General features: G+C 42.1%; 2 long non-coding RNA genes across 3 annotated transcripts; both read right to left on the bottom strand.

Moving 5' to 3' along the window:
* Nucleotides 1–3,304: 3,304 nt before the first annotated feature.
* On the bottom strand, nt 3,305–7,414 carry LOC134437591 (uncharacterized). Of its 2 annotated transcripts, XR_010032433.1 has the most exons (5): nt 7,269–7,414; nt 6,386–6,518; nt 5,967–6,272; nt 5,704–5,814; nt 3,305–3,408 (listed from the first exon to the last, which is right to left on the bottom strand). It is a non-coding gene; the product is annotated as an uncharacterized LOC134437591 (long non-coding RNA). The 2 variants fall into 2 exon arrangements; XR_010032432.1 differs by having other exon boundaries at nt 5,967–6,518.
* Nucleotides 7,415–9,605: 2,191 nt separating this feature from the next.
* LOC134437590 (uncharacterized) lies at nt 9,606–11,419 on the bottom strand. Its single transcript, XR_010032431.1, has 3 exons — nt 11,079–11,419; nt 10,510–10,687; nt 9,606–10,243 (listed from the first exon to the last, which is right to left on the bottom strand). It is a non-coding gene; the product is annotated as an uncharacterized LOC134437590 (long non-coding RNA).
* Between the last annotated feature and the right edge of the window lie 2,926 nt (nt 11,420–14,345).

Raw genomic sequence — 14,345 nt, 5'->3', positions numbered from 1 at the left:
GAATTGTGATCATTCCAAACAGCTTGATTTTGGTTTCATCTGACTACAGCACCTCCTTATCATATCCTAAACCAGTCTGATGTCCGTCGGCAAACCTCAAGTGGGACTGCACAGGTTCCTTCTGAAGTAGAGGTACCATGTGTGCAGTACAGGATTTTAAACCTCTGTGGCATTAAGTGCTACCAGTAGTTTTCTCAGTGATTTTGGTCCCAGTAGCTTTATCCCTAGGGTGATTTCTTTCTGTTCTCATGATTATCAAATCCCTACAAAAGGTTGAATCTTGTATAGAACCCCAGACAGGCTGATGGATAGTCATTTTGTATTCCTCACATTTTGGAAGAAATGCATCAACAGCTGGGTCATTAATACTCAGTCTCTTTCTTGTGGCTTTGCAGCCCGTTTAATCTTTGTTCAGGTCTAAAATCGTGTCCCTGATATCATTTGACCACTCTTTGGTCTTTCCCATGCTGGTGAGGTTGGAGTGTGGCTGATTCACTCATACTATGGACTGATTCTGCTGATTCAATGTGTCTTTTATGCATGTTAGTATGTACAGGTGTCTTTAATTCAGATGACAAGTTGATCGGAAGTGCCCACCTGGTCTGTGGGCCCGGAACTGTAATCAGTTGTCAGGGGATCAAATACTTATTTTGCTCGATGAAATGGAAATAAATTAATATATATTCTCTTCAGTTAATTTCTGGATTTTCTTTTTGCTATTCTGTCTCTCCATATTAGAATACATATTATCATAACATTTATTGACTGATCATGTCTTTGTTAGTAGGCAAACCAACAAAATCAGCACGGGATCAAATACATATTGGACCCACTGTATACTCATAACATAACATATTAATATTCATCAGTTGAAACATTTTGAAATGTTTTGTTTAGCTAACATATAAGGAATGTTCATTAAATGTGAATTTAAAAAAATCCAATGTAACTAGTGTTTAGAAATCGGTATGGTGCTCTTAAAATAATTGTTCAAGAAGACGCTTTTGCACACCTCTGCAGGTGGGCAGGTGCGTAGGATATTATCCCAGTGGGGTTGTCATTCAAGTTGAAAGAAATCCTGCACACTGTCCATTCCACCAACAAACTTTAATACAACATGAAGAAGGTCGGATGACCGAGACAATATATTAAAGTTTGTTGGTGGAATGGACAGTGTGCGGGATTTCTTTGCTCTGAAAATAATGAATTCATAGACAAAACCTTAGCAGGTGCGCTGAAAAAAATTAGATTTTCTTCCTCTGGGGCTAAGCCCCCGTCTCTCAAACCTAGTGACGGGCCTGGGTAGGCCTAAACCACAAAATTGGTAGAGCACACCAGTATCTCTACTCAAGACATCTGTTTCCTGTTAACTATTAACTCCCTAATGTTAGAATATTAAGCTTTGCAGTGAGAAAGGATGCTGTTTAATTCTAGCTGTCAGCGAGCAGGTTAAAATATAGTCAGATTCCCTCACATCAAGCAGGTTAAAATGCAGTTTGGCAAGCATGTTAAAATATTTGTTATAATATCTTATAATATATAAAATATTTTTTGTTGGTGTTTGTTTGATTTGGTGTATAATTGCATTGTAATTAGTTATGTACATTGGTTTTATAATAGGCCTATAAAATTGGCAACAACAGTTGGCCGAATGCATAAGACTATCACACACATGCACACACACATGCACACACGCACGCAGGCACGCATGCACGCACGCATGCACGCACACACACACACACACACACACACACACACACACACAACCAATGCCATTGTATTGTGAGGCGCAACACAGCAGGTGGGTAAACAGGAGTCTCTGTTTTGCATGCCTTGCAAAAGATAAACACACACACGCACACACACACACATACACACCAGGGCTTGACATTAACTTTTTCACTTGCCGGCCACTGTGGCTAGAGATTTTCCCGAGTCACTAGCCATTCAGCTTTTCTACTAGCCACATATTCAATTTTTTTTTTTATGATGATGTTGCACATACGGACAGGAGTCACTTCTTCAGTGCCACATATTTATTAAATCTGAAATCACATAAACAGTACAAAACAATCAGAGTGGCTTGATATCTTCAGTAGTCTCGTTCGTCTCCCGTAATGGACAAAGTAAAGACAGATGAGACCTTATCTCATAAACATTCTCATGATGAACATTGAAACACAATCTCCTTAACATGACATTTTCAACATTTCCAGCTTTCTAAAGTGTTGGATACCTTACAAGATCCGGCGGACATATTCACATTCACAACGCAATTCCCTTCAGACACTCGTTCGTGTTGTCAGACGAGTGTGCTACAGTTTACACAAAGCAAACGGAATTATTGAGTTAAACTAAAGCACTTTACACAGTTATTAATCTTCTATAACATGTATACATTACTAAGACAGCAAATACATTCGTTTTTATTACTACAAACCCACCTGAAATCACATAAACAGTACAAAACAATCAGAGTGGCTTGATATCTTCAGTAGTCTCGTTCAGAGCTGTAGAGAAAAGAGTTGGAGCATCCTTTGATCTTTGCCGACGAGTGGTCACGTGGTTTGCGTAGTCTACGCCCACCGCAGAAGGGTCCTATACACCGGGAGCTGTCAATACATTTCATTGAGCGAGAGCGTCCTTTAACGGTAATTATATCAGATTATGCCGCCCCCAAAAGAACGAGTTCGTTTTGTTTTTTGTAGGCCATTTTATGGCCTTCATTGTCATATAAAAACATTGAAGTGTCAGTACCGTAATACGGTAATATCATTGCAGTTACACTTTGGGAGGGAAACGTCATCTTAGCTAGGAAGCTCCATTACTTACCATTGAGATGCTAATTGTCCGTAGCCCTTGATAATGTCTATTTGTTTTGGATTCAGCAGATTTGCAGTAGGATATTTTAATGGATAAAATACTTCCAATACATAAAAAGATAAATACATAAACCCAGCATGTCCCAGTTGTAGGCCTACAGTAATATAGCATTTGTTAATTTCAGCCTTTATGATGCTGGTCATCATCAGACCTGTCAAACCACTCAATGCAGGATGCAAATGAACATGAACATGATGCAATGAACATGAAGTAAATAACCCACAGCTGTACAACCTGTGCTTGAATGGTTCAATCTTTTATTTGAAATAAAAAACATACTCCAAATAGAAACATAAACAGCCCAAACAAAATAACTATGAATAAAACGGCATGTCTGTGTACATGACAAGACGTGTGTGTGTGTGTGTGTGTGTGTGTGTGTACTGTATGTGTGTGTGTGTGTGTGTTGTGTGTGTGTGTGTGTGTGTGTGTGTGTGTGTGTGTGTGTGTGTGAAATCAATAATGCATGAAGAATTGGAATTCACTGGAACATGCTGGAACTTCCAATGCATTGAAAGCATCAACCTATGACCAGAGAGGAGCAGACAGGAGAAGAAAAAAGAGAGAGATTTATTTATATACATGGCATGGCTGTTGGTGCTGAAAGGGAATGATTTGAATATTTCAGAAAAGACTGATCTGCTGGGATATTCACACATAACCATCTCTGGGGTTAACAAACAATGGTAAGGGGGGGGGGGGGGAATACAGTGAGCAGCGATTCTGTGGGCAAAAATGTCTTGTTGATGGCAGAGGAGAATAGCCAGACTGGTTGGAGCTGATACAAAGGCAACATTAAGTCAAATAACCACTCAGTACAACAAAGGTATGCATAAGAGAATCCCTGATTACACAGCACATCTTGAGGCAAATGGGTTACAGCAGCAGAAAAACACATTTGGTGCCACTCCTGTCAGCCAAGAACAGGAAAATGAGGCAACAATTTCGACTGGCTCACCATAAACGACACTAAAAGATCGGAAAAATGTTGCCTAGTCTGATGAGTCTTGATATCTACATCTACACTCTCAGGTGGAATTGACAGAATTTTGTCGATAACAACATGAAAAGATGGACTCTGTCTTACATCAACGTTTCATGCAGGAGATATAATGGCATAGGGATATTTCCTAAGCACATTTTGGGCCAATTAGAACCAATTTATATTTGTTGGAATGCCACAGCCTACCCAAGACTTTGTTTAAAGGTACAGTGCCAAAATGGTAGGCCACACCCTGGAGGGACATTTATTGGAAAGTTAAATGGATCACACAGCAAGAATGGCGGACAAGATTGCTCTGGACCCTTTGCTAAACCAATAATTAGCGTTCCTCCCTTCTGGAAGAAATTTTAGAATGTCTTGCTGCTGAAAAAAAATATATATAAACACCATTTTCACCCTCATCCTATAGTATTGCTTCACAGAAGTGGAGAACAGTAGAATGCACACATCTACATGGAAAGCATTTTTTTTTAATACCACAGAGGAATATTTTAAGTTTTTTTTTTGGCAACTTAATTTATTGTACTGTGCTGCCCTAACAGCTTGGGCCTAGAGGACCTAGAGGACAAGACCAATGGCCATATTGTTTTTAAATGCCTGTTTACATGTGGATTGTGGAGAAGTGTCACGCTAGACAAATTTCTGTGAAAACAGACACTAAAAGTTAGTTATCTGATTTTACAAGGGTGAAAACAGACACTAAAAGTTAGCTATCTGATCTTACAAGGGTGGCAAGACTAGGCATTGCAACTATGCTGCCCATTCCTACTTGTCATTAACATTTATTAAAGTAATACATTTAAATTCACTGTGACACAGTACTCCACAAAATTCAAGTGAACACTGCACACTAGAAAATTGCATTTCTGCCTCATCCATGCAAGGGGGCAGTCCCCAATGGCGCAGTGTGGCGGGACGGTACCATGATCAGGGTACCTCAGTCAGGGAGGAGGATGGGGGAGAGCACTGGTTAATTACTCCCCGCACCAACCTGGCGGGTCGGAGTCGAACCAGCATCCTTTGGGCTACAAGTCTGACACCCTAACCGCTTACCCACGAATACGACACCATTGTCTTGACACCCTGTCTGTCAACAGTCACTTTCACTAGTCCATACCTTTGAAAACTGTCCTCTGGTATTTCTTGACCCAGTCTTGACTCAATTAACTTGTTGAATGGTTGTTCGGCGTCTTCCATTCTTACCTTGGCTATGTCTCTGAGTGCTCAATACCCTGTGCTTCTTAAAATACTCCTGTCCTGCACACCTTCCAGGCCATTCACAATCTTGCAACAATCTTGCCTTGCCATTCCCTCTCGCTACCTCGGTTTGTCCTCGACCATCCTCCTCTCTGTCCCTCTGCCCATCTCAGTACCATGGGGAATAGAGCTTTTCAGTTGCTCTGCTCCTCAGCTCTGGAATGCACTGCCCCCTGACTTATTACCCAAGTTCAAATGCAGACTAAAAACTCATTTGTTTCAGTTAGCCTATTCCTTAGGACTTTTTAACTACCGTTTTATTTTTGTTAAAAATGTGTTAATGTGTCTTCGTTTTATTATTACTTCTCTCTGATCCTTGAATGTTTTGAAAGGCACTTTTATTCTCTTTTTACCGTAGTTTCATTTGAATTCCATTGGGATGGCGTATAGAAACAAAAAAAAGACAACTATGTTGCTGTGCACATATATCCGGCCCTACTAGTCTGACCAAAGTCCTATACATTTTGCAGCTAAAGACCTCAATCACCGGAAATACAAAATGTTAGACACAGATATAATATTACTTACTGTAAGGGTCCTCAAAAGGTTAGTTAGGTTACCTTATCAGTGCAACTCAAGAAAGCCACCACCTGCAACTAAGCCATTTCTGGCAAAAGCACTTCCCCATCAACAGCAGCAGTCTCATGCAGTAGGAGCAGAATCATTTCCACCTGTAACACAACTCAATGGGAATACAAAAGACAAAAATGAATCTGTGGTATCATTATGACCAAGTGAATAATTACAACAGATGACAGCTATGATTCTAGCACTTGGTAGACACACCACCACCACCAGCCACCCATCCACCAAATGCACTCACAAAAGCGGAGTCCTGTGTGCTATACCATCTGGCCGGATACGTCATCAAGGGTGTACTAGGCGGCTCTTTGTGTTCGGCCTGTAAGCCTGCCTTAAGGAACAGTGACGACGCTGTACCGGACAACGCCACACTGCTGCAGATGAAGGAGTACAGAGAGGGCGCACTTCACCAGCCATCTGCGGATGTATTCTCTTTACTGCAGCACGTTGAGCAGCTGTTCCGGGCCAGGACATCAGAAGCCCTAATGGAGTGCTCAGTCAGTGAACTAGTGGAAGAGGCCATGACTGTGAAATCAAACCTTCCATCCTGCCATGATGTCAAGAGGAGAGTGATCACCAAATACACCAGGTTGAGGCTCAGGATTGCAGGTAAATGCATCAATAATGAAAGGGAAGAACCATGGGAAGGGAAAAAGCTACCTTGGCAGTAAAAGTCAAGCAAAGAAGGCTCCACCTCCTGCCAAATCCCTTCCGATGGCTGTAGCGGTCCCCACCAACACCACCAGTCTGCACCAGCCTGCTGTAGCGATCTCCACCAACAATCTGCTAGAACCTAGATCCGAACAGAAAAATGACAACATGAACATCACCATTTCAATGCCTCGCAGTTCATTGTGAATCTAGCTATCGTAAAGATACACGAGTAATGTAAGCTTAATGTCAGCTTAACAAGAAATGAGCAGGTAACATCACCATTGTATACTACCCAAAAACAACAAATGACATCCTCGGAGACTGTACTTGTGATAGCCTGTGTCGACTCGACACCCGACACAGTAGACACTCAATGGCACAAAAATCCCAAATTCTACTTAAGTAATACCTGAAGCCATGAACATCAGCATTTGAATGCCTCGTAGTCCATTATTGGATCTAGTTAGATAGCATAAAGATCTCCGTGCATCAACTAACTTGTTGACATTAGCTTCCAGCTAGCTTAGAAACATTAGCTATTTATAAATGACCGATAAGCAAATAGCTCTGAAATCAAACACAACGACTGTATGGATATTGACAGAAGACAACAGGACGGTATCTTATAAAATATGTGACATGTCATCGTTTAAAATATAGATTGAAAGGTAGCATCGATGTTTTGCGAACACGTCAAATCCAAAGTTGAACCAGAAGCGCCGTGTTGAAAACGCTAGCTATTACCACACGATTAACGGTTTTTCACATTACCATTGTGATTTTATATTACCCAAACTGGCAAAATTACATCCTCAGAGACTGTACTTGTGATAGCTTACGCTGACAAAGACAGACAACTTTGATTAATCTCCCTATTATATCAACTTACCTGGGAAGTGGTCGACACGCCAACGACACTCAATGGCGTCCCCGTTGCTGCACAGGACCCTTTGAGCAAAATGAAGTGACGGCGAAACCCCGGATGTAGAGCAGCCATGCTCGTCCGCGGCCGTCAACGGCTTCAGGACAACTCTTTCTCTACAGCTCTGGTCTCGTTCATCTCCCGTAATGGACAAAGTAAAGACGAGACCTTCCAGCTAAAGGCATCCCAAGCTACATCCGCAGCCCACAGCGCCACCCTGTGACTTCTCCCGGTACTGCAACTAAATAAGTCATTTACTTGAAAAGACCAAACACATAAGAAAAGGGGGAATCAGATACCGCATGAAACAAGTATTCAATATTCAGAAAAAAAGGAAAAAACGAAAGCGCTGCGTGGATCCAGATCTTTTGGGTCCGTGTATCATCTGATCATTCAACTATTCCATTCAATCTGGCAAACGGAAAAACAAAAAAATGATGCAGCCCTATTTCGTTTTCCTGTTTTTTTGTATGAGCCAAAAATTGGGGATTGATGTTTGTTTTCGTTTTTCAACCCAAAACAGAACAAATCATAAACGGGGAAACCAAAACGAAATTTTAACTGTAATTTTCGTTTATTGGTTTTCTTTATTCTTCACGCTACATTCGCCTTCCCATGGTCCAGTGGTCGCGTTGAATTGGGCGCGGGCACACGTGTTGCATTATGGGATATCGGATCCATGTTTCGTGCCTTACCGCTAGTAAACAAAGGCAGACGCGAAACAAAGACCGAGGAAGAAACACGATTTTACTGAGAGAGAAACATGCTAAAATGCAAGAAAGGATGTGGAATATATAGGGACACGTTGCAGAAAGAAGCCAGAGATCGGTATATGGAGAAGATTGGCCTTATAAATGGACTGGATCCGTATGAAGTCCCTAGTAAGGAATGAAGTTGCCTTACTGCCTAAGTTCACCCTTTCGGATATCATTGCTTATCTAGTCTGCTCTGCTGTGTCAGTGCTCATACTCTGAACGAGTTTAAGTGTTACAAGTCAGTAGAAGCCTTCAAACAAGTGAACGCTGGACGTCTGAGTGGTATGGAGGTCATTAAACAGGAGGAGAATGTCGTGGTCAGAGCAGAGGGAGCTAAAATCTGTCTACTGCTGTACAGCTGCAACAGGTGTTTTCAAGTGTTCTAAACGGGTATTTAAGGCAGTGATCTGACTAGATGTAATGTAAACATTCAGTGGTTGTCATGCACCTCCTAAGATATACAAATAAACAGTATATTGTACATATTATTACAAAAATAAACATAGCAGTAGGCTATCAGGCATTGATGTTAACTTTTGCTCACAGGCTAGTAGTTTTTATGGTAGTGGTGGTCAATCTACTAGTGGGTAGCAGTCCTGCATAGAGTGAAACGTTGTCATTGTTATGAAAGTGAACAATGCCTATCCATTTTTTGTTTCCTTAGGTCATGCACTCCCAGCGCGTAAACGACCCTCCGCTGAAACAGTGGGTCATCATAACTGGCAGCTGGGAGGTCAGCTGTGCCCACTGTACCTGTATGGCTGGCATTGCGGAGTCCTGTACGCATGTTGGGGCTCTGCTGTTCGCAATAGTCAACTTACCGCAAACGAGAGGCAAAGACTTTGACAGCACTATGCAACTCAAACAAGGCCACAGGTATTACGCACAGGTGCAGACACAGATCTTTGTGACAGGTTCCTCTTACTGTGACTTTGTAGTGTGGACACTGAAAGATCTGGTCGTGGTCAGAGTTGTGCCAGATGTTGGCACAGGAATTTTTCCGCAAGGTTTCCCACTCTGAGCTCATCTGCCGGTACTACTGTACACCCGAGACCCCTCTACACCACAACGCACCAGAGTTTTTACTGTGAAATCAAAGAACAGCAAAGCAGCCACAGCACCAGCACCAAAGCAGCAGTGGAAAACAGTGAGGACCCCAAAATCAGCAAGGAATGAGACCAACAAAGAATATGTGTGGTGTGTGTACAGAGTGCCTGAGGAGCTAGACACCATGGTTTGCTGTGACAACAGCAGCTGTACGACGCAGTGGTTCCACCTCACCTGTGTTGGACTTGATGCGGCCACTGCAGAAGAGAAGGCATGGTATTGTGATGCTTGCCTCTAATCACAAGGTGGTAGTTTTGCAGAGGTATTCCTGCACTGCACTGAAGTTCTACACAATTTTCTTTTTTATTTTTTGAATATTTTTTTTTTGTATACGGTCTGTTAAGATAATTTGTCATTTAATATAATTTGTCCCCCCCTTTATCGCTCAGGTGTTCTGAAGTTGAACTACTACTGTTAAGATATTGCAATATAATTTCCTTTGTCCCCCCCTCCCCACCATTACATTAATATTTTGCCTTGTACTTTTTCAAATGCACCGTTTTGTGCTCTCAGGTTCTCAAGTTGCACTGTGAATTTATGTCAATACTATTGTTAAGATATTTCAATACAATTACAACATTTTGCCTTACTGTACTTAAAGATCTCAGGTTATCACTAGTTGCACTTTCAGTATTTACAGTGATTCAAAACGACATACTTGAAATGACTTTTGTCTTATTACTTTACTTGTGAATAAAATTATACACACTTGAGTCTCAAAGCACATTTATTTCAGTCAACTTCAGCTTTGCACAACACTCCTGCTCATGATGGTCAGAGTACAACATACAGACACAATCTTGTCAAGGAATGTTTTTTCTTCACCTTCAAATGGCAACACCATGTTGATAGGCACTTCTGCAGACAAAATTGTGTATTTGTTTCAGACAGTTCCAATCACCCTTTCCACGTGAATTCGGAGATGAGCAATTGTCCTTGTTTTTTCCACATCTCTTGCTTCCAATTGACAGTGTCCTCTTGTGAAGGCGGGGATCTTTACCTCAGCACACACCGGCCCCTGGTCAGCTTCATCCTCTAGGCCTGCAGGTGCTGATGCTGATGCTCCCCCAGTTGTCTCCACTGTGGATCAGATACAGATTTTATTAGCCCAATGTGTCATGCAAATACAATGCCCATGCAAAAGGGACAAAACATATCTTAACAAGGCTGATGAGCAGAATCAAAACCACTCGCCGAAGAGTCAAAATAATCATTGTTTTGAAACACTTAACATTTCATTGGACAGACATAGATTTAAGAGATGCACCCAATCTAGATGGAGAAAAGACATTAGAGCCTTAGAGCCCTCATTGTTTTTCATTTTGTCAAAGGTATGTAAGGCTTACCTGGTGTAACAAGGGGTGTCTCATCCATCGACGCCATGCTCTCAGTCCTTCGTCGTTTTCTTTGTTCCTGTCTCATAGCGAGAAGTCTCGGTGGTGGTGGTGACTGTCTTGGTGTCCCCCAAGTGCAGTGATGGTGCCCAATCCGGATGGGAGGTGTTCATTTCATTTGCTGGTGTACCTAGTGAAACAACCAGTGTTATTACTATGCTGTGCAGCTTACTAATACGTATGTGGCAGAAAATAAGAGTGTTGTAGAAAGGGAAATAGGGTGCTACACAGTCCTCTGATGAAGACGCATATCGAAATCTTACTGATAGTAGGCCTACTGGTAAAATAAACAACAGGAAAGACAACCGTGTGGCACCAGATACCTTTCCACTTATGATGTAGCCCTGCTCTAAATGCACCTGGTTTATCATTTAAAAGCATGGAGTGCACATTTCCTTTGTTTAAAAAGGGTGTTGGGTTTCAATGGACCTGGCTAGCTATGCCAGCTACAGTAGGCTGTAGATTAGCCAACAGTGGTTGATGAAAGAAACAGTGCATTTAACGAAAACTATTTCACTTACCAAAATGAAAATGCAGAGAGCACACTCGTCAGGATTGAGTGGAAAGTTATTTTTGGTCGTCTTACAGCAGCGACCCATGCTAGCCAACGACACTTTGTTATATCCGAGACTTGGTCACCATGGTGCTGCCTCCAAGAAGGAAATGAGTAGAAAGATAATCCAATTCCCCCTTTCCTATGGTGGCTTGCGCTATTGCACCCCACAACACAACAACGATGGACAATAGTGGCAAAGAAAAGTGAGCAGCAAGATAGTTAAAAATCACAATTAAGTAGCAAGACCAGGCGAGACTACGTCCTGCGCTGCGCTGGAAAACAATGGGGAAAAGGGACGTCTATGCATCAAACATGGCAGATCCAGCGCGGTGACGTCATATGCCCGTTCCCAATGAGGAAATGTCAACCTTCAACACCTCCACTAAACCGGCAGCGTGGAAACTTGTTTTCTCCATGGAGGCGTCTGCGAAGGGCCATTCCACAAGTGCAAGTCGAGGAAGGGAGTTTGGATAATGGAGTGTAGGCCTATTACTAGGCTACCCCCTGTCTCTCACGGCGCGTCTGTCCGCATGTGACTTTGGTCACAGACGCGAGATGCAAGGTGACCATGGTGGTCCGTGTATCATCCGATCATTCAATTATTCCATTCAATCTGGCAAACGGAAAACGAAATAACGACTCCATATTTTGTTTTCCCGTTTTTCCATATGGCCAAAAAATGGGGAGTTGTGTTGATTTTCCTTTTCCCAACTCAAAACAGAACAAGTAATAAACGAGAAAACCAAAACGAAATAACAACTCTAATTTACGATTATTGGTCCCATTTCCCGCGGTGCTTTTCTATTGCTCGCCTAAGTAAGACACGATAGTGCACAAGTTGCTGCCAAACGGGCTGCTTTACGCATTTCCCCGAGGTCTATAATCAGCCTGCTGATGCTCCTACTCCCAGTAGGAGTTAGATCCTTTAGTGGCATGTGGCATGTGCCAGTGACATGCAGAAGTGGCATCACTGGCATGCTATTATCAAACACGTTTTTTCACTGACAGGTTAGGTTTAGGAATCAGTTTTGGGATAGGCACAGTTCGGCATGTTAATAGGTTGGTGTACACACATTTTTCCCTGACAGGTTAGGTTTAAGAATGAGTTTTGGTTTAGGCACAGACCGGGCACAGAACAGTGCGTAGGCCCTAAAGGAGTTATCTACCACCCACAGGCACCGACATAAGGGGGCTACCAGTAGCCTAGGACAGAAAGATGTTCTGTGGAGTAAGAGCATCAGCAGGCTGAGGATATAGGCTTAGGACTAGGGGAAATGCGTAAAGCAGCGCGTTTGGTGGCCACTAGTGCACTATCGTGTCTTACTTGGGCGAGCAATAGAAAAGCACCGCGGGAAATGGGACCAATAATCGCAAATTAGAGTTGTTATTTCGTTTTGGTTTTCTCGTTTATTACTTGTTCTGTTTTGAGTTGGGAAAAGGAACATCAACACAACTCCTCATTTTTTGGCCATATAGAAAAACGGGAAAACAAAATATGGAGTCGTTATTTCGTTTTCCGTTTGCCAGATTTAATGGAATAGTTGAATGATCGGATGATACACGGACCCTTTTGACACGGGTGCTCTAACAGTGTGTGGATAAAGTTGACATCAAAAAATTGAAGAGCAGGAAACTGTGGCACTCCGTTTTCTTATTTTTTAATAGTACAATGGCAAATAGACTGCCCGACGCGTTTCGACACGAGGTCTTTGTCAGGGTGCAGTCACTCAATTACAAGGTTCAATATATTACAGCTGTCATTGGTGGTGGGCGTGGCCCATCCACTTAACCAAAATTAGCAGACAGGTATGACACTTAAATCACACAAGGCATGAACATTTAAGTTACACAACATTTAAGTTACACAAAGTACTGTTCAGGTAAGTATCAGAGTAATATTGTATACACAAATCATGAAACTTTTTTTGTGGGTCCATAGCTGATATTCACACACTGATATAGGGCACAATCACAATCAAGGACACAGGTCTGCCAAGGAGTTGTTAAGTTAGTTATTAGTTGTTTTTCTTTTTGTCACAAGAATGGTAAAAAAATCCACTTCATCATTGAGTCCTGGCAGTTTGGTAGCCTGTAAAGTAACAATCCAAAATGTTTCTCTTTGTAGAAGTTTTTTCACTCTGTCACCTCCTCTTATGTTGTGAGGTACAGCCTCAAGAACCACTGCTCTAAGGGAGGATGGGCTTACATGTCCTGCCTCTTCATAGTGTACAGCCATAGCATAGTTCTGATTTTTTGTGCGAATTGCAGTCTTATGTTCACCAAGGCGGTCTTTGAATCTTCTTTTAGTTCTTCCAATGTAAAAGTGGCCACAGGGGCATTCCAGACGGTAGACTACACATTTGGTGTTGCAATTGGCAAAGTGATTCATTTTGTATGTTTTCTGGTTGAATATGTCCACAAAGGTGTTACTTTTGGAAATGTTCTCACAGTGGCAGCAATGCCCGCAGGGGTAGGTGCCCTTTGGTTTCTGGAGCCATGACGTTTTCGGGCCAAGATGACTTTGGACCAACTTGTCCTGTAGAGTGGGTGCTCTCCTGGAGGCAAAGGAGGGTAGGTTAGGGAACAGTTCAAGTAGAATGGGGTCTCAATGTAAAATATGCCAGTTCTTTTTGATGATGTTGCATATTTGTTTGTATGGTTTACTGTACTTGGTCACAAAATAAACATTTGAGTTGTGTTGTGTTCTTTGTGTTTTTTGTAGGAGGTTTCTTCTGTCCATAGATTTCACCCTTCTATATGCTGTTTGCAAATGATTCTCCTTGTATCCCCTCTCTCTAAAGCGTGCAGTCATTTCCCCAGCTTTTTTGTCAAAGTCATCCTCTTTGTCGCATATGCGGCGAAGCCGCTGTAATTGCCCGAATGGAATGTTCTCAATCAGGTGAGGGGGATGACAGCTCTCCGCATGTAATGTGGTATTGCGATCTGTGTCTTTGCGGAAAATGGTGGTATGCAGATCCCCGGATGAGGATTTTGTGATTTTCAGATCTAAGAAATGTATCTCACTCTGGCTGTAGTCTAATGATAATTCAACACTATCACTAGTGGAATTGAGGTACTGGTGCATATCTTTAAGGCTCTGTTGGTCCCCATTATAGAAAAAAACAAGATCGTCTATGTACCTTCCATAAAAAATGATGTTGTCCCGGTAGATATTTGAAGGGCCCCAGATGAATTTCTCCTCCCATAGTCCAAGAAATAGACAGGCGTAGTT

Source organism: Engraulis encrasicolus, chromosome 21 (genome assembly GCF_034702125.1).
Source record: "Engraulis encrasicolus isolate BLACKSEA-1 chromosome 21, IST_EnEncr_1.0, whole genome shotgun sequence".
NCBI classification, from domain to species: domain Eukaryota; kingdom Metazoa; phylum Chordata; class Actinopteri; order Clupeiformes; family Engraulidae; genus Engraulis; species Engraulis encrasicolus.
This window is presented reverse-complemented; position numbering and strand designations above follow the sequence as displayed.